The sequence below is a fragment of the Symphalangus syndactylus genome, chromosome 6 (genome assembly GCF_028878055.3).
Source record: "Symphalangus syndactylus isolate Jambi chromosome 6, NHGRI_mSymSyn1-v2.1_pri, whole genome shotgun sequence".
Taxonomy (NCBI): Eukaryota; Metazoa; Chordata; class Mammalia; order Primates; family Hylobatidae; genus Symphalangus; species Symphalangus syndactylus.
In genome coordinates this window covers 145,067,492-145,089,280 of record NC_072428.2, presented here as the reverse complement: position 1 = coordinate 145,089,280, position 21,789 = coordinate 145,067,492, and the positions used below count along the sequence as shown (strand labels likewise).

The 21,789-nt window shown below is 51.7% G+C and overlaps 1 protein-coding gene across 1 annotated transcript in view; it reads left to right on the top strand.

Moving 5' to 3' along the window:
• Positions 1-21,789, top strand: part of CNPY1 (canopy FGF signaling regulator 1) — a 146,516-nt gene that overhangs the window by 60,334 nt on the left and 64,393 nt on the right. The gene's annotated exons all lie outside the window — the stretch shown is intronic.

Below are 21,789 nucleotides of genomic sequence, written 5' to 3'. Positions count from 1 at the left end.
TTTTGTATTTTTGTAGAGATAGGGTTTCACTATGTTGGCCAGGCCGCTCTTGAACTCCTGACCTCAGGTGATCCACATGCCTCGGCCTCCCAAAGTGCTGGGATTACAGGCATGAGCCGCCGTGCCTGGCCACAATCCCATTTTCTTAATAAAGAACACACATCAGCCCAGCCAAATGAAGAGACACGTGGGGTGAGGGCTGGTTGGGTCCTGAATGCAGAGCTTCCATGTCCTGCCCTGTGCATCAGCACATGTCACCTTCCAGGCACATCTGGACCCTCCACGGAGCCTCAGCGTCAGAGCTTTTACTGGCACCTCATTCCATAAACACGACTGGTTGAGTGATCGGCCAAGCTGGGGAAAACTCAGTCTGCAGCTCCTCCACCGCCTCCCAGAGGTCAGCAGTTTGGGCCGATAGCCCTGGGCCCAAAGTCCTAGCCCTCTAATCACATGATTGGGTTTGCTAGTGGCCACCTCCCATTCGGCAGGTATCCAGGGGCCATGCTGGCTCACCTCATTAGTATAAGCTACCAGGGCCCACCCTGAGTAATGTGAATAATGAGGACAGTTTAACCACTTGGGAGGTTCCCAGGACTTACAGTCTGCCACCCAGGAACCAGGGACACAGGCCAGATTTTGTATTATCCAAGGGTCCTCAGCCACTCAGTTTTTCTACCCAGAGGAGACTGATCTTGGTATCCTTCCAGAAATATTTTATTTTACTCAAAGAGTAGCATATTACATTACAGTTGCTCCTTAACTTAGGGTGACATCACATCCCAATAAACCCATCATAAGTTGGAAGTATTTTAAGTCAAAATGCATTTAATACACCCAACCAAGGGAACATCGCAGCTGAGCCTCGCCCACCTTAACCCTGCTCAGAACACTCACATCAGCCCATAGCTGGCAGCATCACTGGGCAGCGCAGCCCACTGCAGAGGGCAGGTTGCTCACCCTTGTGGTCTCAGAGCTGACTGGGGGCTGCGGCTCCCCCTGCCCAGGTTTGAGAGAGTTCGTGATGCATATACTAGCCTGGGAAAGATCAAATCTCAAAATTTGAAGTATGGTTTTTATAGACTGCCTGTCACTTTCACACCCTCATAAAGTCAAAAAATTACAAGTCAAACCATCACAAGTCAAGGACCTGCTATATACACACTGTTTGGAATCTTTTTGTTTTTTTTTTTAACTTAAAAATACGTTTTGGAGATTATCCCATAGCATTCCATAAAGAAATTTCCCGGCCGGGCACGGTGGCTCACGCCTGTAATCCCAGCACTTTGGGAGGCTGAGGCGGGCGGATCACGAGGTCAGGAGATCGAGACCATCCTGGCTAACACGGTGAAACCCTGTCTCTACTAAAAATACAAAGAAAAATTAGCTGGGCAAGGTGGCAGGTGGCTGTAGTCCCAGCTACTCAGGAGGCTGAGGCAGGAGAATGGTGTGAACCCGGGAGGCGGAGCTTGCAGTGAGCTGAGATTGCGCCACTGCATTCCAGCCTGGGTGACAGAACAAGACTCTGTCTCAAAAAACAAAAAGAAATTTCTCTTTCTTTTCCCTGACGCAGTAGTTCATTGCACCACACTTTAACACGTTTCCTACTGAGGGCAGATTGTTTTTTATCTCTGGCTATTTCAAACAATGCTGCAATGAATAACTTCAGACATGAACCATTGTGCACCTGTGTGAGTGTATGTGTGGACTCAATTCCTGCAGGAGTGCGCGAGTGTATGTGTGGAGTGAATTCCTGCAGGAGTGTGTGAGTGTATGTGTGGGGTGAATTCCTGCAGGAGTGTGTGAGTGTATGTGTGGGGTGAATTCCTGCAGGAGTGTGTGAGTGTATGTGTGGGGTGAATTCCTGCAGGAGTGTGTGAGTGTATGTGGGGTGAATTCCTGCAGGAGTGTGTGAGTGTATGTGTGGGGTGAATTCCTGCAGGAGTGTGTGAGTGTATGTGTGGGGTGAATTCCTGCAGGAGTGTGTGAGTGTATGTGTGGGGTGAATTCCTGCAGGAGTGTGTGAGTGTATGTGTGGGGTGAATTCCTGCAGGAGTGTGCGAGTGTATGTGTGGGGTGAATTCCTGCAGGAGTGTGTGAGTGTATGTGTGGGGTGAATTCCTGCAGGAGTGTGTGAGTGTATGTGTGGGGTGAATTCCTGCAGGAGTGTGTGAGTGTATGTGTGGGGTGAATTCCTGCAGGAGTGTGTGAGTGTATGTGTGGGGTGAATTCCTGCAGGAGTGTGTGAGTGTATGTGTGGGGTGAATTCCTGCAGGAGTGTGTGAGTGTATGTGTGGGGTGAATTCCTGCAGGAGTGTGTGAGTGTATGTGTGGGGTGAATTCCTGCAGGAGTGTGTGAGTGTATGTTTGGGGTGAATTCCTGCAGGAGTGTGTGAGTGTATGTGTGGGGTGAATTCCTGCAGGAGTGTGTGAGTGTATGTGTGGGGTGAATTCCTGCAGGAGTGTGTGAGTGTATGTGTATGGTGAATTCCTGCAGGAGTGTGTGAGTGTATGTGTGGGGTGAATTCCTGCAGGAGTGTGCGAGTGTATGTTTGGGGTGAATTCCTGCAGGAGTGTGTGAGTGTATGTGTGGGGTGAAGTCCTGCAGGAGTGTGTGAGTGTATGTGTGGGGTGAATTCCTGCAGGAGTGTGTGAGTGTATGTGTGGGGTGAATTCCTGCAGGAGTGTGTGAGTGTATGTGTGGGGTGAATTCCTGCAGGAGTGTGCGAGTGTATGTTTGGGGTGAATTCCTGCAGGAGTGTGTGAGTGTATGTGGAGTGAATTCCTGCAGGAGTGTGTGAGTGTATGTGTGGACTGAATTCCTGCAGGAGTGTGTGAGTGTATGTGTGGGGTGAATTCCTGCAGGAGTGTGTGAGTGTATGTGTGGGGTGAATTCCTGCAGGAGTGTGTGAATGTATGTGTGGGGTGAATTCCTGCAGCAGTGTGTGAGTGTATGTGTGGGGTGAATTCCTGCAGGAGTGTGTGAGTGTATGTGTGGGGTGAATTCCTGCAGGAGTGTGTGAGTGTATGTGTGGGGTGAATTCCTGCAGGAGTGTGTGAGTGTATGTGTGGGGTGAATTCCTGCAGGAGTGTGTGAGTGTATGTGTGGACTGAATTCCTGCAGGAGTGTGTGAGTGTATGTGTGGACTCAATTCCTGCAGGAGTGTGTGAGTGTATGTGTGGACTCAATTCCTGCAGGAGTGTGTGAGTGTATGTGTGGGGTGAATTCCTGCAGGAGTGTGTGAATGTATGTGTGGGGTGAATTCCTGCAGGAGTGTGTGAATGTATGTGTGGGGTGAATTCCTGCAGGAGTGTGTGAGTGTATGTGTGGGGTGAATTCCTGCAGGAGTGTGTGAGTGTATGTGTGGGGTGAATTCCTGCAGGAGTGTGTGAGTGTATGTGTGGACTGAATTCCTGCAGGAGTGTGTGAGTGTATGTGTGGGGTGAATTCCTGCAGGAGTGTGTGAATGTATGTGTGGAGTGAATTCCTGCAGGAGTGTGTGAATGTATGTGTGGGGTGAATTCCTGCAGGAGTGTGTGAGTGTATGTGTGGGGTGAATTCCTGCAGGAGTGTGTGAATGTATGTGTGGACTGAATTCCTGCAGGAGTGTGTGAGTGTATGTGTGGACTCAATTCCTGCAGGAGTGTGTGAGTGTATGTGTGGGGTGAATTCCTGCAGGAGTGTGTGAATGTATGTGTGGGGTGAATTCCTGCAGGAGTGTGTGAGTGTATGTGTGGGGTGAATTCCTGCAGGAGTGTGTGAATGTATGTGTGGGGTGAATTCCTGCAGGAGTGTGTGAGTGTATGTGTGGGGTGAATTCCTGCAGGAGTGTGTGAGTGTATGTGTGGGGTGAATTCCTGCAGGAGTGTGTGAGTGTATGTGTGGGGTGAATTCCTGCAGGAGTGTGTGAGTGTATGTGTGGACTGAATTCCTGCAGGAGTGTGTGAGTGTATGTGTGGGGTGAATTCCTGCAGGAGTGTGTGAGTGTATGTGTGGGGTGAATTCCTGCAGGAGTGTGTGAGTGTATGTGTGGACTGAATTCCTGCAGGAGTGTGTGAGTGTATGTGTGGACTGAATTCCTGCAGGAGTGTGTGAGTGTATGTGTGGGGTGAATTCCTGCAGGAGTGTGTGAGTGTATGTGTGGGGTGAATTCCTGCAGGAGTGTGTGAGTGTATGTGTGGGGTGAATTCCTGCAGGAGTGTGTGAGTGTATGTGTGGGGTGAATTCCTGCAGGAGTGTGTGAGTGTATGTGTGGGGTGAATTCCTGCAGGAGTGTGTGAGTGTATGTGTGGACTGAATTCCTGCAGGAGTGTGTGAGTGTATGTGTGGGGTGAATTCCTGCAGGAGTGTGTGAGTGTATGTGTGGACTGAATTCCTGCAGGAGTGTGTGAGTGTATGTGTGGACTGAATTCCTGCAGGAGTGTGTGAGTGTATGTGTGGGGTGAATTCCTGCAGGAGTGCGTGAGTGTATGTGTGGGGTGAATTCCTGCAGGAGTGTGTGAGTGTATGTGTGGACTAAATTCCTGCAGGAGGAATCTCTGGGTCACTCAGGACGTGTGCTTAGAACTGAAATGATTATTTGACTATTATCAGGTTACCCTCGCTGCAGGCAGTACCCAGTTACACTCCCACAAATGATATGAGACTGATGTTTCAGCAGCCCACTACCACTCCTTGTGTTATCAAATTCTTAATTTTGCTATTCTTTTTGCTCACATCCTTACTCAGTTTTCTTTATTTTTGAGATGGAGTTTTGCTCTTGCTGCCCAGGCTGGAGTGCAATGGCTCAATCTCGACTCATTGCAACCTCCTGGGTTCAAGCGATTCTCCCACCTCAGCCTCCTGAGTAGCTGGGATTACAGGCACCTGCCACCATACCCGGTTAATTGTTGTATTTTTAGTAGAGACAGGGTTTCACCATGTTAGCCAGCTGGTCTTGAACTCCTGACCTCAGGTGATCCGCCTGCCTCGGCCTCCCTCAAGTGTTGGGATTACAGGTGTGAGCCACCACTCCTGGCCAGTCTTCCCACTTTTAACAAACTTTTCAGAGGCCCCACCAACAACCTCTGCTTACATCTCACTGGCTGGAGCTTCATCTCCTAGCCACACCTAGGAGCAAGGTGACCAGGAACTGAGCACACTGCTGCCCTGGCTAAGAATAAAATGATGTCGCTAACCACACGAGCGAGCATACTTGAGCGAATGACTACATCTTCCTTAGGCTCAGCTTCCTACCTACAGGTTGGGGATATTGAGTGAATTAAGGATGAATCCCTGCATAAGGCACAGATCCTGGCACACAGCAAGCTGTTCATAAAGACCTCACAAGGCTGTTATTTATGGAGCCCATTCTTTGGGCCCTGGTAAATGACATAACTTGGGGAGGGGAGCAAGTGATATGAAGAAGTGGCGGGCGCTGGGGAGATATGCAGAGAATGGAGCAAATAAACCTTTCCAGGAAGACAGGAGCCCGGTTTCTTGCTGTCAGAGAAGGGCCTACTAATGTGGGAAAGGGAGAAAATGAGAAAGAACTGGAGGTGGCAAGACTGGGACTGGGGTCTCAGTGTCAACTGACAGGTTCATTAAAATGTACACATGGACCCAGCAACAGTCAGCGAGACATGCACATTTGTGTAGGGGCGAGCATGTCTGTCTACATGGATATATACAGATATTTCCTCCTTCTGTCCCCTGAGAGCCTGGGAGCCATGACACCCCCGCAGCAATGAACGCAGTGAGCACCCCGAGCTTGGTTCCCAGATGCTGTTCTGCACTAAAAGGTGCCAGGGTCCTCAGAGGGATGCAGAGTCCATGATGGGACAGTGGTTACCAGGAGATCCTGGGGCGTCTTCCCTCCCTTGCCTTCCCTCTCTTCCTCCCTCCTTCCTTCCTCCTTCCCTCCTTCCTCTCTTTTTCCCTCCTTCCTCCCTTCTAGCTTTCCTCCTCCCATCCTCTCTCCCCATGCCCCTCTCCTTCCTCACCTCCCATTTTCTTCTAAATGTCGCTCCCTGTTGTCATCTTCGATGGAGCCAGCATTATTTTAGGGACCGAGTGCTCAGAAGCAAACAGAGCACCATGGACAATGCAGACGAGGTGAATGTGGAGACGATCACTCAGAACAGCGTTTTCCTCCCTGCACTAAACACTTAGCCTTCCCTCTCCACCCACCTGTGCCCCGCAGGGCCCTCTGGGTCCACAGTGGGGTGCTCTAGGGAGGTCACCAGTGCAGGCTCCGTGTTAACCCCGGTGGAGGCTTCCTCCAGGGGAGGTGGCCGGGGGGCGCCTGGTGCTCAGCTGCTTTTTGTGCCCGGCTCCTCTGAGAAGGGGCCGCTGCTTTCAGGGCGGGGTCCTGTCAGAGTGCACACGCATCAGCTCCTCCCACTTAGAGGCTTATGGGGTGTGCGGGGATGAAGTGGGGAAAGGGGGGCCATGGGAGGGTACAGAGGAGAAGGAGAGTGGGATGGGGGTGGGAAGGTCCCCAGGAAGATAAAGCAGGAGCTTCTCAGAACCCCGGATGATGTCCCCCCAGCCAGAGTGGCCCAGGGACCTCACACCTTTACCTGCAGGGGGAGGGTTTGCCCTCTGGGCTTTGAGTTCCAGGGCTGAGCTCCATGGCTCATACTGTGGTGCACAGGGGCGGTAAAATGGCCCTGGCAGATGAGGGCTGCAGGGGGTGGGGCCAGGACAGGGGCGGGGTTGGAGACAGGGACATGAGTGTGGGGACCTCAGTTGGTAGTAGAGATCATAGGACAGGGCTGGGGACCAAGGTGTGGGGACCTGGCCATGGAGTGCGGACCAGGGATGGGGTGGAATTGGGAAGGGGTGAAGGAGGAGGGCCGGGATGGAGGACTAGGGGTGAGGGTAGGCCCAGGGCGCTGACCAGCTGGGCTGAGGCTGCTGGGCACCTGGAAGTGGGCCCAGGTGCAGCACCAGCCGCTGCAGGGCAGGGTGGGGGTGGGGAGGGAGGTGAGGGTGGTGGGATGGGGATGAGGGTGTGGGAACTTGAGACAAGTGTGAGAACCTTAGACAGATGTGGGGACGTGGGGTGGGGTGATTGGGTACCGAGGGAAGGGCAGACAGGGCAGGTTTAGGGGTGGGGGTGGGGGCGGGGGCGGGGACCAGGCAGGGACCAACCGGGTGGTGCAGGTGCAGCTGGCTCACTGGGAAGGGGCCCAGGTGCAGCACCGCAGGGCAGGGCGGGTATCTAGGGCGGCGCGGCCCGAGGACCTTTGTATGCCATTTCTCTGCTGCACGCCCAGCACTCACGGAGGGGCCTGTGAGGGGCCTGGGAGGAGGCTGGTGTGCGGCGGCACAGTCAGTCAGCTGGCATGGGGCCCATGCTGCTGCCCCTGGCTCTGCTGGCCCTGCTGCTGGGGCCTGCACTGGCCCGGAGTGCCTGGGACCCAGAGGTGTTCTGCGGAGGTGAGTGTGTATGAAGGGGAGTGCCACAGGGGTCCAGGGGCTTCCAGAGAGCCCAGCAAACCCTTCCCCAAGGGGGCCAGGCCGCTGGGCCACCGCCTTTCCCTGTTACCCGGCTCCTGGGTACTCAAAGAGAATCCGTTTGGGGGGTCCTTCTCAGCACCTGCAGTCCAGGCCCTGCATCCAGCCTTGAGGGCAGCTGCTTTGGGCTCCCCTGGATTCCAGCCTTGTCCCTGCTGTGCCCTGGTTCCATGAACTTGGACAGGCATTTCACCTCTCTGAGCTCACTTGGGGTGGGTTGGGGTCATGGCTCAGGCTGGCAGCCGGGGAAGGCATGCCCCTGTCCCTGACCCTTGGACAACATCTCTCACGCGCTGCTGATTACAAGACACCAGTTAGTTACAATTGGTTTAAAAAAACACTCTCAGTTCTCCTGGCTGAAGCTTGCCCTCTCGATGCAGGAATTCGTGGGTGGCTTTTAGCTGATCAGAGAACAGAGGCAGAGCAGGCGGCCTCCGTCACGTCGGTTACGGTGGGCAACGTAAGAGCCTTGAGAGAATCGGTGGTGCCAGTGAGGAGGACAGGGCCCGCTGTGTCAGGGACTGGGCACATGGGAAGAAGAGGCTCTGAAGGCTGGGACAGAGCCCCCAGTGCCTCCGCTGTTCCTGGCCTCAGCTGGGTCTGGGTGGGGCCTCTGCTCTTAGCCTCTGCACATGCTGTGCTTCTCCTGGACGGCTGCTGGCTCCTTGGGTTGCAGGCAGGACTGAACAAGCTCTGCCTGGGCAGTTCGAGGCTGGCTCTCTTACTGGTGCTGGCTTTTCCCGCCTGGTTTTGGGACCAAGAGGGGGACAGGACAGGGGTGGTGGCTTCAGGTGTCCTGTGTGGGCGCCAGGGGCTGGGGACAGGATGTGGAGGGGAAGGCAGGGCTGGGAGCCCACAGAGACTGTATGAACAAAGGGCCCATCCCATGGGAGCTGCTAGAGGGGGATGGGCTGGGGCTGAGGCGTGAGAGTGGAGGGGCTGGTGACAGAGGAGGTGTGAGTCAGGGGTCTCCACACAGGGGCCGTCGTGTCACTGGTAGGTGTCAGTTGAGCCTTTTCCAAGAACCTTCTCAGAGTCAGTCCCCATGTCCACTCCACACATCATCAGCAGGCACCCCCTGGGGTTTGGGTGATTGGAGATGAAGCAAAAGATACCCATCACCCAAAATACATTCTCTTTGTCCAGACCCAGGGCCTGCTTTTCACCCTAAAGCATTGTTTCCAGGAAGCTGCTGCTCAAATGCAAATGCATAACCCAGGCTGCGGGCCCTAGCAGTGCCTCTGGAAGAGACCAAGATGAGCTTGTCAGTGCTCTGGGACAGACCAAGGCGAGCGTGCTGGGTGCTCTTGGGGGGGATAAGCTTTGGGGACGATGCTTTAGAAAGGCCTAAAAGATTTTCGAAATCATCTTGGCAACGGATCCCTCCCCATACATGAAAGTGGTGTGAAGAGCGGGTGTGGGCAGGGCCGCTTGCTGGCCTCAGGTTTCCAGAGTGGGGTGTGCGCGTTGCAGGGTGCAGGCCAGGAGGAGGCCAGGAGCCCCTGAGGGCTGAGGAGGAAATATTAGAACTCCTGGGCATGTTTATCTCAAAACTGGACATAGTCCCTAATAGTGTTTTGCAGCATGTGCATATAATTGCAAATAGACACGTATTCGGGCATTCAGACATTTTGACTTGCTGATGAGTTTTGAACACACCAGGTGCAGGGCTGGGGCACGCCAGGTGGGTGCAAAGGTGGAGCTTAGAGAGATGGGGTGGGGAGTCAGGAAGTCGGCAAGCCCCAGGGCCAGGGCATGGGAGGTGGACAGAGAAATGGAGACCCCCGGGAAAGAGGGGGCAGTGGCACAGGCCCCTCTTGGATCTCATTGTTTCACCTGGTCCAGCTCCAACTCCACGACGAGATCTACTGTCTTAGGGGTTTCTTTTTCTATTCTTTCTATCTCATTCTGCATTGCTCTTTTAAAACCTCTTTCAGCATTTTCCTCCATTTGAAGCCAACCCATTTAGGGAAACCTGGGAAGAGACATCTTGTCTCCTTCAATTTGGTTGAATTCTGTCTCTCTGGCACGAACAGCCCTGAGCACTCACAGTGAATGCAGAGGTGGCAGCACCGCTGCCCTGTGTCCTGAAGCGATTCTCCTAATCCTGCCTCACAAAACAGGATACAGAAACCCTAACCTACTCAGGGGGAAGTGAGCATCATGCCTGCCCTCCTTCCAGGAGTCACATTAGCAATAAAATGCATGAAACCAGCATTCTTAGCTACCTTATCGCTAATCACTGCTATTTTCTGAGAGAGAGGCCCTTGGCAAAGCACACAGCCCTGGACTCGGTTTTCCTTCCTGGAGTATTTGCGTGGTGATATCGCAGCTGAGCCCCTTCCATGGAGTTCTATGCTGTTGGGCTGTTCTTCATAAGTCTTATGGGAAGAGGCTAACGTGGTTGAGAACTGAAATCATGCCTAACATTGGCACCTGCCATCTCTGAGCAGTGAGGAAGGGTTTTGTGTGGATTGCCTCTCTCCGAGGTAAAGGGGTCACCAGCCTGTTGGTATCCTACTGACACCTCCTAGCACCTACTTGCTGCCTGATGTGGGCACTGAGAGCTTCCTCTGGCCTCCAGCAGATTCCTAGCCTCCTCTGCTGAGTGCAAAGAAGACTGGAAGTGCCAGGGAGTTAGCGACCCCAGGAACAGCCTGCAACAACCATGGGTCAAAGTCCAAGTCGGTCGCTAAAGCCCTGGCTCTCTCCCTGCCATGCCTGGTACGACTCTGAACATGGCTCTGTGGCCGCCTGTTTTTGTGAAGGGTCAGCTGGTAAGTATTTCCGTCTCTGCGGGCCATGCCATCTCTGTTGTAACTATTTAACTTTGTCGTTGGAGCACAAAAGCAGCCATAGAAAATCCGTAAACAACTAGGCATGTGTGGGTTCACCCTCCGCCATGATTGAAAGCTTCCTGAGGCCTCCCTAGCCATGCTTCCTGTACAGCCTGCAGAACCACGAGCCAATGACACCTCTTTTCTTTATAAATTACCCAGTCTCAGGTAGTTCTTTATAGCAATGTGAAAATGGACCAATACAAGGTCCAATGGGCCATCTGACTTAGCTGGGGCTGGCAGAGCCAACACTTCTTTTCAATTTTTTTATTGTTAATTGACTCCTAATCCTTGTGCCTATCTATGGGTGCACTGTGACTTTTCAGTGTGTCTCTTTGACATAGGGACTTCATTCCCTTGGGGTCTGTACTCGGTAGTGGGGTTGCTAGATCATAGGGAAGTTCTATTCTTAATTTTTTGAGGAACTTCCCTGCTGTTTTCCGTAATGGCTGTGCCAGTTAGCATCCCCACCAGTGGCGTATAGGGTTTGCTTTCCTCCTCATCCTCGCCAACACTTGCCATCTTTTTTTTGTTTGGTTCGAGCCATTCTCACAGGTGTGCAGTGCTGTCTCACTCTGGCTTGATTTGCACTTCCCTGGTGATTAGTGATGTTGGCCATTTTTAAATAGGATCATTTGATTTTTGCTGTTGAGTTGAGTTCCTTATTGATTTTGGTTATTAGTCCCTTATCAGATGTATGGCTTGCAAATACTTTCTTCCATTCCATAGGTTTTCCCTTCACTGTGTTGACTGCTTCCTTTCTGTGCAGAAGTTTTTTAGTTTGGTGGAATCCCATTTGTCTATGTTTGCTTTTATTACCTGTGCTTTTGAGGTCTTACCCCCCGAATTCTTGCCCAGACCAATGTGATAAAGTGTTTCTCCTATGTTTTCTCCTTGTAGTTTTATAGTTTCCAATCTCACATTTAAGTCTTTAATCTGTTTTGAGTTGACCTTTGTATGTGGTGAGAGCTGGGGGCCCAGCCTCACGGCCCTCGCCCCTCCTGGCTTCTGCGAGCGCCCCTGCGTCGGGGCTGCCATGCGCCTCTTGCTTTCATGGCCAATCCTCGGGTCCTCCTTTCCAGCCTCCCCTGCTGGCTGCTCCACCTCTGCCCACCCCTGCATGTTGGGCACCACCAACCCCTGCCCATCCTCCACCAGGGCACCCCTGAGGGTGACCAGGGTCTCAGTTCAAGGCCCCTACTTAGACCACCCCCTTTGTGGTACCTGGCCCTGGAAGGAGAAGACCCTTTGGACCTTGTTCCTTTTGTTTTCCCGACACCAGCTATTGTGGTTTTACTGCCGTCCCACAGTCTGGAGGGTTAAGGTGGGCTCCGACTGGGGAGCGTCCCCTATGCTGCAGGATTCTCTGCCTGTCAACCCTGGGGCCGGCACCTCCAGGGGCCCTCACTGACCTCCAGTGATCTGCTGGTGGCCTCTGAAATGGGCGGGACCCGAGGCCATTGTCAGTTTCCCGTTTGGCAGGGTGTGGCAGGAATGGGCTAGGAAGGGGCATGAAGGCCTTCGGGAACAAGCGGCCTCCTTCACAACCTCGCCTCGGCTGCTCATCAACCGGCCTCTGTCCAGTGGGCCATGTGTGTCTCTAGGCCACTCGTCCCCTTAAAGGATCCACGTGGGACTGCTGAGGTGGTGCCGTCTCCCTGCTGTCTCTCAGTGTCATCTCTGTGCCTGGTCCAGGACTGGCACACCGCAGGGGCCCACACCCTATTGATGGAATAAGTGTGATGATGCTGGGAAGAGAACATGGGTGCTACTCTTGGCCTCAAGCTCAGGAGATGCAGGCTCTGGCTCCCCAGGTCTGTGGGAGGGAATGTCTGCCCTTAGGAGGAAAGCGCTGCCCAGGAGGCTGCAGGGAGCAGGTGTGGGCAGGGGGCTGCTGGAGCCTGCCCCAAGAGGGCCCTGCCCAGTGGTGGGGTCTCCACTGAGTGTCACGCCTTGGCTGTAGGCTCTTTCTGGCTGCCGTTCCTCTCGCAGATGTCAGATCATTTTCTTCCTCCTTTTAAATTACGAAGTCTGTGCTGGGTGTGGTGGCTCACACATGTAATCCCAGCACTTTGGGAGGCCAAGGCAGGCAGATCATCTGAAGTCAGGAGTTTGTGACCAGCCTGGCCAACATGGCAAAACCTCATTCCTACTAAAACTACAAAAATTAGTCGGGTGTGGTGGCATGCACCTGTAATCCCAGCTACTTGGGAGGCGGAGGCAGGAGAATCGCTAGAACCCAGGAGGCGGAGGTGGCAGTGAGCTGAGATTGCGCCATTGCACTCCAGCCTGGGTGACAGAGCAAGACTCCATCTCAATAATAATTAATAATAATAATAATGACAAAATGTGTACATGCTTGCTGTGGAAAACGTAGGTGCCACTCCTCTCCACCCCTACTTGCCCACTCCTGGGCTTGAACCAAAGCTGCAGCCAGTTACACTTGCCCAGCCAGGGTGGGTGTCCCTTGACAGTGTCTCTGATGCAACTGTGTGAATACTACACGGATCCGTGAGGCTCGGGTCTCATTTCTAATTGCAGTGACATGCACATAACCTACAATTCGCCATCTTAACCATCTAAACGTACAGTTCCATGGCATTATGCACAGCCACATTGCTGAGCATCCATCACTCGCCCCCATCATCTCCAGAACTTTCCATCTTCCCAAACTGGAGCTCTGTCCCCATGAAGCACGAACTCCCCGCTCTGTCACCCCCCAGCCCCTGGCACCCACGGTTCTACTTTCTGTCTCTGTGGGTTTGACCACTCGAGGGGTCTCAGGTAAGCGGAATCTGCCGTATTTGTCCTTTGGCGACTGGCTTATTTCACTCAGCAAAATATCCTTGAGGTCCATCAGGTTGTGGCATACGTCGGGATTCCCTTCCTTTCTAAGGCTGAGTGATACTCCATCACATGAACAGACCGCATTGTGTTTATCCATTCATTTGTTGATGGGTGTTTGGTTTGCATCCATGTTTTAGCTGCTGTGAATGCTGCTGCTATGAACACGAGAGTGCAAATATCTCCTTGAGATCCTGCTTTCAATTCTCTGTCTATATGCAGAGGGGAAGTTGCTGGGCCCTATGGGAGTTTTTATTTTAACTTGCTGGGAAACTGCCGCACTGTTTTTCACTGCAGCTGCCCGGTTTTACACTCCCAGCAGCAGCGTCCAGGTGTCCAGGTTCTGCACTTCCTCCCCAACACGTGGTGTTTTCAGGTTTTTTGATAGCAGCTATCCTCTTACTAGTAAGGTCTGAGGTGCTGGGTTTTTGTTTTTTAAACACAAATTACATGCTATCACGGAATTATTTAATGGCATTTTTTACTAACAGGGTTTGGAGCTCTTTTCTTGACAGTTTTTGTGGACCTCCCATCGTTTCTGCCAGTTCACTATCTAACACTTAGTATGTGATGATTTGTGCACCTTCTTCAATCAACTCTGCATATTTTCAATTTTTGCCAATCTGATACAAAGAAAGTCATCACTTAATTTTATTAGCATTTCTTTTTTTCTTGTCTTTTCTTTCTTTCTTTCTTTCTTTCTTTCTTTCTTTCTTTCTTTCTTTCTTTCTTTCTTTCTTTTTTTAGACAGAGTTTTCCTCTTGTTGCCCAGGCTGGAGTGCAATGGCACAATCTTGGCTCACTGCAACCTCTGCCTCCCGGGTTCAAGGCAGGATTTTCCAGCCTCAGCCTCCCATGTAGCTGGGATTACAGGCACCCACAATCAAGCCCGGCTAATTTTTGTATTTTTAGTAGAGACAGGGTTTCACCGTGTTGGCCAGGCTGGCCTCAAACTCCTGACCTCCAGTGATCTGGAGGTCTCTGCCTTGGCCTCCCCAAAGTGCTGGGATTACGGGAGTGAGCCACCACACCTGGCCCTAGCATTTCTTAAATTATGTGTAAGATTGATGTATTTTCACCTGACCGTTCTTCTTAGAATTTTAAAAAATTAGGCTTTTTTTCCTTAATAATTTATAAGAGCCTTTTAAGCAAAATTAAAATAGTTTTTCTCATAGGTATTGCACCCTTTTGGGTTTTTATTTATCTTTTGAATTTGCTCATGCTGCTTTTTCTCTACAAATTTTTAATGTAGTATAATTTATTAATATTTTTCCTTATGACTTCTTGGTTTCATCTCATGTTTATAAAAACAAGGCACATTTTTTTTTGTTACTTTGTTTTCTTTTTGAGATGGAGTTTCGCTCTTGTTGCCCAGGCTGGAGTGCAATGGCATGATCTCTGCTCACTGCAACCTCTGCCTCTTGTGTTCAAGCAATTCTTCTGCTTCAGCCTCCTGAGTAGCTGGAATTACAGGCATGCACGACCACACCCAGCTAATTTTTGTATTTTTAGTAGAGACGGGGTTTCTCCATATTGGTGAGGCTGATCTCAAACTCCCGACCTCAGGTGATCCGCCCGCCTCGGCCTCCCAAAGTGCTGGGATTACAGGCGTGAGCTGCCATGCCTGGCCTGTTTCTTTATTTTTAAGAGGTGGGGATCTTGCTCTGTTGCCCAGGCTGGAGTGTAGTGGAACTCCTGGACTCAAGCCATCTTCCCACCTCAACTTCCCAAGTAGCTGGGACCACAGGCATGCACGATCCCACCTGGCAAAACTAAGCACACTTGAAGATTACCTCAAAAAATCATACTGAATCCACCTGGAATTAATTTTGGTGTAAAGGGTTGTGGTAGAAATTGAGGCTAATGAGTTGAACTTTGGAGTACAATATACACTCATTAAGTCTTTGCTTAGTACCTTACAGTTATTTTAAATAATATCTTGTAATCAATTCCCATGCGTGTTAGAGTCTGGACTCCATGGAAGTTTCTAGAATCTTTGCTGTTTTTAACTGTCTATTTCTACACCACTATTATAGATATTTCTTATTATACCTTTATATTTTAATATTACATATTACTCTTATATTTTCTATTAACTTTCAGGTTATTTTATAAAGGTCAAAAAGGTTATTTGATCCTTATCTCATTAGATGTATATAGATGGATGTTTATATCTTTACCATGCTTAGCCTTCCTATCTAAGAACAATCTCCTTTGCTTGAATCTTTTTACTATTTCCCAGTAGAGTTCAAGGTTTTCTTCAAATGCATCCTATAAATTTTCCCCCTTTAAATAGACTTTATTTTTTAGAGCGGTTTTAGGTACACAGGAGAATTGAGTGGAAAGTGCAGAGATTTTCCATGGGCCTCTTGTTCCCCACACCCTCCCCCACTATCAGCATTCCCCACCACAGTGGCACAGTGGTCAGGATCGCTGACCCCACGTGGACGTCGCCTCCTGCCCTGAAGTCCAGCTCCACCCAGGTGCCCGGCTCCCGGCGCTGTGCACTCTGCGGGTTATCTAACTAACTGCTCTCCTCGCTGTAGAGGTGCACAGAGTCATTTCAATGCCCTAAAGCACCATTGCTTCATTTATTTCTGGCTACCCTGTCTTGTTGATGTTAATAAAAGGTTTTCTTCTTTCATTTTCTTTTCTTTTTTCTTTTTTTTTTGTGTGTGTGTGATCTTGGCTCACTGCAACCTCTGCCTCCCAGGTTCAAGTGATTCTCCTGCCTCAGCCTCCCGAGTAGCTGGGATTACAGGCACCCGCCACCACGCCCAGCTAATTTTTGTATTTTTAGTAGAGATGGGTTTTTGCCATGTTGGCCAGGCTGGTCTTGACTCCTGACCTCAGGTGATCCGCCTGCCTCGGCTTCCCAAAGTGCTAGGATTACAGGCGTGAGCCACCATACCCGGCCTCTTCTTTCATTTTCTAACTGGCTGTTGTTTGTACACTTCATCATCGCTTGGCTGACTTCTTGAAGTGCTCTGCTGTCTTTTCCGTGGATTTGTCTACATTCTCCAGGACCGTCTGCAGAAACCCACCAGTAGGCTCACACCTTGCCAGTGGCTTTCCCTCTCTAGTGTGTTCTGCTTCCCCAGATGGATCTTTTCCCATGCTGACGGGGACCCCAGACTTTCACCCCCTCATCTGCCAGTTTCTGCAGGGCCCACAGCTGCTGGGCCCCCCAGGCTCACCCACAGATGCCACCCTACTGAGCTCCGCCCCTTGTCCTCCGTGCTTCTGTCTAAGGTCTGGTGGTGAACTCGAGTCCATCCCAGATGCTGCCCACATGGCATGTGTGTGCATGTGCTTGTGTGTATGCGTGTGTGCCTGTGTGTACACACATGTATATGCATATATTGGAGAGTTGTGGTTATAATGCTCCTGGGTGCACACATTGGTGTGCTGAACAGCTGTTCTCATCATCCCATCCCCGTTCCCCTTTCTCTTAGTAAGATCCCTTCTTAGAAAGCCGAAAACATGAGGCCATGAGGCTTTCAGACCCAGTGTACGCATTCTCGAAACCCACACTTCCCAGGGGACGTGTTTAGCCGCTGCCTGCGGAGGCCTGTCCTGAGTGGCCGGGCCCCACGTTCCCTTTCCTGGCTTCCCATCAAGGTTACTCCCAGCGCTCACCTTGGGCTTCTTTTATAGGATTTACTTGTGCCCCTACTCTCCCCGTCCATCTCTTTGGTCTGTGGGACTCATTTGGAGCGACGATGAAGGAGTGTGTGGTGGGAATCCTAGTGATGCATGCGCTGCAGACACTGTAAGAACCTGTTCTGTTCCTGCTGAAACAGCCACCCATGCAGGTGCGGCTCTCGGTGAACCGCTGCCATGGTCACCCTGCTCTTCTCCAGGGCGCCCGCAACCTTGATACAATCCTATCCATCCTCTCTTTTCAAGGTGCTTCAGACGGAGCAGATTTTTATCTCTCCCGGCCCCCCTCCCTCACTCCAGTCGCTGTGGAGGGCACTGTGTGACTCTCATTGTGAGCCGACCTTCCTGCGCGCGTCAGCTGTCAGCGTGATGGACCACCCGGGCTATCGATTTAATGACAACGGTCCCTGCTAGGGATTGATCTCATGTTTTCATTACACTAAAAATGCGTTAACAAGTTCATTGGGAATTAGGCGATGGTAAAGGGCCTCTCGGTTCTGATGGCGTTCTCTACAGGAGAGAGCCCTTCTCGGGGAGAGCTGGCCTACATCTCTGGGACATACAGCCTGACACTGTGGAGCCGCCTCCCGAAAGAAGCTCTGCTTCCAGCCCCTTGCCTCATCTGCCAGGGCTTTGGGGTCAGAAGCCCTGGGTGGCTGCTGTGACAAAGGGCTCCCCTGCTTCCGGGGCCCTGCTTCCTCTTCACCACTCCTCCAGCACATGGCCCGCGGCCACACTGCGCAGAGTCTCAGCTTCCTCATCTGTCCTTCTATTTGTCTGTCCACTGGGGGCTCAGCCATTTTCTACCCAGTTTCCCTCCATTTTATAGAACTTTAACAAGTTCATTGGGAATGAGGCGACAGTAAAGATCCTCTTGGTTCTGATGGTGTTCCCTACAGGAGGGTGACCACCTGAGCCCCGGCTGCTTCCTGGCCGTGGGTCCCTGGGCAAATGACTGACACTGTCTGTGCCCCATGTTTACAGTACAGGTGATGCCGCTTATTCATGGGGAGCTGTGGATAATACACATGAAGCAGTGTGACTGGCACAGGGGAAGCACCCAGGCACTGTGTGGGAGGCCCTGCACCTGCCGGCTGTGGGGTTGTGGGTTGCCCGCTGCTGCTCTGATGGAGCCAGGCTGCTCTGACTGAGCTGGGTCACCTGCACCTCAGCCTTGGCACCCCCTTTCCCCAGGTCCGGGTTCCCCGCATGCCTGGCCCGGTGCAGGGAGCTGACTGCTATGGTCCAAATGTTCATGTACCTTCATATTCAGATGTTGAAGCCCTAGGAGACGGTGTTGGGAGGCGGGGCCTTTGGGAGGTGACTAGGCCAGGAGGGTGGAGCCTCATGAATGGGGCTAGCGCCCTTAGAAAAGAGCCTCAGAGAGGCCCCTCCCCTCTCCCAGCACAGGAGGACACAGACTTCTGTGAGCCAGGAAGTGGGCCCTCCCCAGACACGGAATCTGCCAGCACCCGGATCTTGGGCTTCCAGCCCCTGGAACAGTGAGAAACACATTTCTGTTGTTTCTGACCCACCCAGTCTATGGTATTTTGTTATAGTGGCCAGAATGGACTCAGACACTGCCGTGTTCTGAGCCGCTGGTCAGCTCTTATTTACTTAGTCCCCCGTGACCAGACTGGCTGTATAATTTTTTGGGCCCAGTGCAAAATGAAAATGGTGTGAAACCTCAGTAAGAATTTCACGATGGCGACAGCAGAGTGCTGCCCTGGGCGCGGGGCCCTTCTGAGAGTGGGCTCTGGGCACAGGCCACTGGTCATGAAGCTGCCCCTCGCAAGTCTCTCCCAGCAGCCTGGTCGTGGACGCAGACAGTCTGTGTGCCTGGACGGTGCTTCACAGGACCCTGACATGTGCCGTTTGCCCAGCCACACCTGGAGCCCCTGGTTCTGGGGACTCTCTCTGCCTCCCGTGGATGGGTCCCTTCAATTGGCCAAGCTGAAAATCAGACCCAAAGGCCGCCTGCCAGCTCCACATCACAGTGAACTCCGAGTCACATGATTGCCAGTTTGTTTTGTTTCTTCCTCTTGGGTTGATGGTTCTCACCATGATTTTTTCATGCAACAGGTGAAGTTATGTACCTCATTGTCCCTTCTACCATGTTCCCCTGGCAGGCCACATGGCCGAGCCCAACGTCAGTGACAAGTTAGGAAGAACTGCAAAGTTACACAGCAAAGGGCTTGAGATGGAGGGGTAAAAAAAATTGGGGACAATTGGATAATAACCCAATAGGCCACGTGACTCGCCCCTTTTCTTTAGCCTTCATAATTGGAGTTGAAATCTCTTCTCTGAGCCTACCCTTCAGCCCTCTCTGCCTCTGATAGTTAAGCCAGGCTCTGCAAGCAAGGGCGGCATCTTCCCCATGGTCTCTTCCTCAGGGATGGCCTCTCTCCTTGGAACCCTGGCTCAGTCCCTCTCTAAGTAAAACAAGATCCTGGTTTACGTGTACCTTCTGCACCCTTTGGTAACGGTGAGGGCTGGCTCTGTGTTCTGGGAATCGTCACTGCAGGTCCCCACTCCAACAGTGCCGTGGATGGTGATGACCATGGTTCGGGTGAGCCTTTCCCGGAGTCTTCTGCACTTGATTTAAAAATGTAAACCATGCACAAATTGCCTGCTTTTCAAGTATTTTTTTCTCTGAGACTCAAATCTATACTCAGATGCAGGAAGATGGCATTTAAAGCATGGAGACAGGATAATGGTTATTTACCCTGCTTAAGAAGAACGCCATGGCTCAGCTTCGGGTTCTTTTGTCCTCCGAGACGGGGGTTGCTGGGGGACTGGGCTGTTCCCCAGGCTCCTGTGTAAGGGGATGTCCTGCGAGGGGCTGGCTTGGTCGGTGCTTGGCTCTCGGCCTGTGTGTCCCTGTCGTCTTTCACTCCCTGAATCCCTCTTTCAGCTCCAAGTTCCCAAGATTGACCAGTTTGTCCACAGTGGATGAGGGAGGCTTTGGACTGTCTTGGAGTACATGGTGGCCTTTGACCTGGAGCTGACCTGGAAATTAGTGATTTGCCTGAACAGGCAGCAGACACCATGTGCCTCTCTGGCCTCGCCTGGGTTCTGCACCAGGATGTTGTCAGAGGCACAGTGCTTGTTAGAGCTGGCGGTGCCACAGAGCAGTGAGGGGCACGGGGGCTGGGAGGGGGCTTCTCCCATCATCCTTCTACGGGTGGGGCCCTTTCCACGGAGGAAACCAAGCTGCCCCTTTTAAGAGGAGTTTATGCCACAGCTTTCAAAATGTGGTTTCCTAATGAAGCGACAGTAACTGTGTGACCTTATCCCGAGTGGGACTGGCTGTCTACACACCTGCCCCCCTGCTTCCTCAGCCAGAGCCGGCCGCCCTCCCTCAGGCCAGACAGCTGTGAGTTTAGCTGGAACTCACTCTGTTGTCTTTAGATGCTTTCTTGGGAAACTATTTTCTTCCTAGGCGAGCAAGTACCTGAGTCTGCTGGGAAAGGTAGGATTCCTTTAGACGGGGCTGAAGGGGCCGCGAGGTGGCAGAGGTGGCCGGGTTCGCCGTATGAGAGATGAGGTCAGCCTCGTCATTCTTTATCAGTGTATCAGAACTCACGCAAGTCGTACGTGTAAGGTTCTTTCTATAACAAAACTTTCCTGGTTGGTAATGAGGGGCCCTGTGATGTGCACGGAGCCTGGTGCGGGGCGCTCCGGCTTTAGAAACACGTCTCCACACTGCTCTCCGACCACGCTCTCCCGCCAGCTCTCTCCCCATCAGCGCTTGCCTGAGGCCCTCTCTATTGCACAGATGGCACCTGGGTGATAGGTGGCTGAGTTCTGGAGACAGACTTGCTTTTGAATCTTGGCTCTGCAGCCAGGGACAACCTGAAGCACTGTGCTTGTCTGCCGTAAGCCTCAGTTTCCCCTGTCCATTAAATGGGCTTGATAAGAACAGTATCTGCCCCAGAGAGTCTGTCCCTGACTTCACGATGGCGCCCGTGGCATTCTCAGCGGGTGTCTGCTGTGTGTGCGGGAAGCGCTGTGCCCAGGAAAGCTGTGGTCATTGCTTCAGGGCCCCTGCTGCCCCGGCTCACTGTAGACAGGACTGCCCCTGAGCCTCTTTAATCAGATAATAGGTAACTTTCACTGGCAAGAACCCAGGGGAAAGGAGCCAACACAAAAATAGCTTGGCTGGGTGCCTTGGGAAAATAGGTAACAATAAGCAACCTGGTTTGCATTTTTTCTGGACTTTTCTTGACATTATCAGATATTGTACAGAAGATAAATTTAGTACTCAAGAAACTTGGCATAAAAACTTTAAAAGAGTAATCAGGCCAGGCACGGTGGCTCACACCTGTTAATCCCAGCACTTTGGGAGGCTGGGGCAGGTGGATCAGTTGAGGTCAGGAGTTCGAGACCAGCCTGGCCAAAATGGCAAAACTCCGTCTCTACTAAAAATACAAAAATTTAGCCCGGCATGGTGGCTCATGCCTATAGTCCCAGCTACTCGGGAGGGTGAGGCAGGAGAGTCATTTGCACTCCAGAGGTGGAGATTGCAGTGAGTGGAGATTGTGCCACTGAACTCCAGCCAGGGCGACAGAGTGAGACTCCGTCTCAAAAACAATAACACCAACAACAAAACAGGTGCTGGAGAGGATGTGGAGAAATAGGAACACTTTTACACTGTTGGTGGGACTGTAAACTAGTTCAACCATTGTGGAAGTCAGTGTGGGGATTCCTCAGGGATCTAGAACTAGAAATACCATTTGACCCAGCCATCCCATTATTGGGTATATACCCAAAGGATTATAAATCATGCTGCTGTAAAGACACATGCACACATATGTTTACTGCGGCACTATTCACAATAGCAAAGATTTGGAACCAACCCAAATGTCCAACAATGATAGACTGGATTAAGAAAATGTGGCACATATACACCATGGAATACTATACAGCCATAAAATATGATGAGTT